Genomic DNA, 3209 nt, shown 5'->3' with positions numbered 1-3209 from the left:
TTCCCCATCTCCCGACTCCAGCACCCTCCGTCTTACGCTCCCGAGGGTCTATGATGGAGCGACAGCAGGGTGCCAGGGGTTCTTACTCCAGCTAGAACTGTACCTGGCCACCGTCAGACCCACTCCCTCGGGAGCGGAGAGGGTGAATGTCCTCATCTCCTGCCTCACGGGTCGTGCTCTGGAGTGGGCAAACACAGTTTGGAATGGCCCAGACTCAGCTAAGGAGCACTACCCCGAGTTTTCTCGCCGCTTCCGCGCCGTGTTTGACCACCCTCCAGATGGCCGAGCGGCGGGAGAACGACTATTCCATCTCCGGCAGGAGAAGAGGAGTGCCCAGGATTACGCGTTGGAGTTCCGTACCTTGGCAGCAGGATCCGGGTGGAACGACAGGGCCCTTATCGACCACTACCGGTGTAGTCTCCGGGAGGACGTCCGCAGGGAGCTAGCGTGTCGGCACACCGCGCTTTCCTTGGATGAGCTAATTGACATGTCCATCCGATTGGACAATCTGCTGGCTGCCCGCGGGCGTTCAGAGGGGGTCCTGTGTGTTCCACCACCCAGCACCTCCATTCCTGTTCCGATGGAGTTGGGAGGGGCTTTGCCGAGGGGTACCGGAGGAGGAGGCTCCCTCTGCACCAACTGTGGTCGGAGAGGACACACGGCCGATCGGTGCTGGGGGGGGTCCGTCTGGGAGTCGAGATGACAGGCGGAACATTTCTCGATCACCCCAGGTGAGTCAGCACCAAACTCACCCATGTTGGTCACATGTTTGTCTTTTTTTTCCTAAATTTTTCCCCCTCTTCCCAGCATAGGGCGCTAGTCGATTCAGGCGCAGCTGGGAACTTTATGGATCGCGGACTCGCTATTAAATTAGGTGTTCCGCTTGTGCCGATAGATTCTCCCTTTCCCGTGCACTCCCTAGATAGCCGGCCATTAGGGTCAGGGGTGGTCAGGGAGACCACGATTCCACTGGACATGGTAACGCAGGGGAATCATAGGGAGCGTATCAGTCTCTATATTATTGATTCGCCTGCGTTTCCAGTGGTGTTAGGGATTCCCTGGCTGGCCCGGCACAATCCTAAAATTTTGTGAAGACAGGGGGTTCTCCAGGGGTGGTCAGAGGAGTGTTCTGGAAGGTGTCTGGGAGTTTCCGTCGGTGCCACCTCGGTGGAAAGTCCAGACCAGGGTCCCACAGTGTGCATTCCCCCCGAGTATGCCGATTTGGCAATCGCTTTTAGTAAAAAGAAGGCGACTAAATTACCACCACATCGACCGGGAAGGGATTGTGCGATAGATCTCCAGGGTAACGCTGTGCTTCCCAAGAGTCACGTGTACCCATTGTCCCAAGAGGAGACGTTGGCTATGGAGACATATATCACGGAGTCTCTGGGACAGGGGTACATTCAGTCCTCCATTTCACCCGTCTCCTCGAGTTTCTTTTTTGTGAAGAAAAAGGAGGGAGGATTGCGTCCGTGTATTGATTATAGAGGTCTAAATGCCATCACAGTGGGGTTCAGCTACCCACTACCTCTCATTGCTACGGCAGTGGAATCCTTTCAGGGAGCGCAGTTCTTCACAAAATTGGATCTCAGGAGTGCGTATAGCCTGGTGCGTATTCGGAAGGGAGACGAGTGGAAAACCGCATTTAGTACCACATCGGGCCACTATGAGTACTGCGTCATGCCGTATGGGTTAAAAAATGCTCCAGCCATTTCTCAATCCTTTGTAGACGAGATTCTCAGGGACCTGTGCGGGCAGGGAGTAGTTGTTTATATCGATGACATTCTGATCTACTCAGCCACTCACGCCGCGCATGTGTCTCTGGTACGCAAGGTGCTTGGTAGACTGCTGGAGCATGACCTATACGTCAAGGCTGAGAAGTGTGTGTTCTCCAAGCGAGCCGTCTCCTTTCTGGGTTATCGCATTTCCACCTCGGGGGTGGAGATGGAGGGTGACCGCACTAAGGCCATGCGTAATTGGCCGACTCCGACCACGGTAAAAGAGGTGCAGCAGTTTGTGGGTTTTGCCAACTACTACCGGAGGTTTATCCGGGGTTTTGGCCAGGTAGCGGCTCCCATTACCTCACTGCTGAAGGGGGGCCCGGTGCGGTTGCGGTGGTCAGCAGAGGCGGACTGAGCTTTCAACAAGTTGAAGGCGCTGTTCACGGATGCTCCCGTGTTGGCGCATCCGGACCCCTCTCTAGCATTCATAGTGGAGGTGGACACCTCCGAGGCTGGGGTGGGTGCCGTGCTATCACAGCGCTCCGGTACGCCACCAAAACTCCGCCCCTGCACTTTCTTTTTTATTTATTTTATTTTTATTTATTTCACCTTTATTTAACCAGGTAAGCAAGTTGAGAACAAGTTCTCATTTACAATTGCGACCTGGCCAAGATAAAGCAAAGCAGTTCGACACATACAACGACACAGAGTTACACATGGAGTAAAACAAACATACAGTCAATAATACAGTAAAAAAAACAAGTCTATATACAATGTGAGCAAATTAGGTGGGAAGGGAGGTAAAGGCAAAAAAGGCCATGGTGGCAAAGTAAATACAATATAGCAAGTAAAACACTGGAATGGTAGTTTTGCAATGGAAGAATGTGCAAAGTAGAAATAAAAATAATGGGGTGCAAAGGAGCAAAATAAATAAATAAATTAAATACAGTTGGGAAAGAGGTAGTTGTTTGGGCTAAATTATAGGTGGGCTATGTACAGGTGCAGTAATCTGTAAGATGCTCTTCTCGAGTAAGCTCAAGCCCAGCGGAGCGTAACTATGATGTGGGGGACCGGGAGTTGTTAGCGGTGGTCAGGGCTCTGAAGGTGTGGAGACACTGGCTTGAGGGGGCTAAGCACCCCTTTCTCATCTGGACCGACCACCAAAATCTGGAGAATATTCAGGCAGCTAGGAGACTGAACCCGCGTCAGGCAAGGTGGGCCATGTTTTTCACTCGATTCCGGTTCACTTTATCTTATAGACCGGGCTCCCAGAACGTGAAGGCGGACGCACTGTCCCGCCTTTACGACACGGAGGATAGGTCCACCGAACCTACTCCCATCCTTCCGGCCTCAAAGCTGATGGCACCGGTGGTATGGGAGGTGGACTCGGACATCAAGCGGGCGATATGGGCTGAACCCGCGCCTCCTCAGTGTCCGGCGGGGCGGAGGTACGTGCCGCTTGGTGTTCGGGACCAACTGATTCGGTGG

This window comes from Oncorhynchus nerka, linkage group LG20 (assembly GCF_034236695.1).
Source record: "Oncorhynchus nerka isolate Pitt River linkage group LG20, Oner_Uvic_2.0, whole genome shotgun sequence".
Classification (NCBI taxonomy): Eukaryota; Metazoa; Chordata; class Actinopteri; order Salmoniformes; family Salmonidae; genus Oncorhynchus; species Oncorhynchus nerka.
This window is presented reverse-complemented; position numbering follows the sequence as displayed.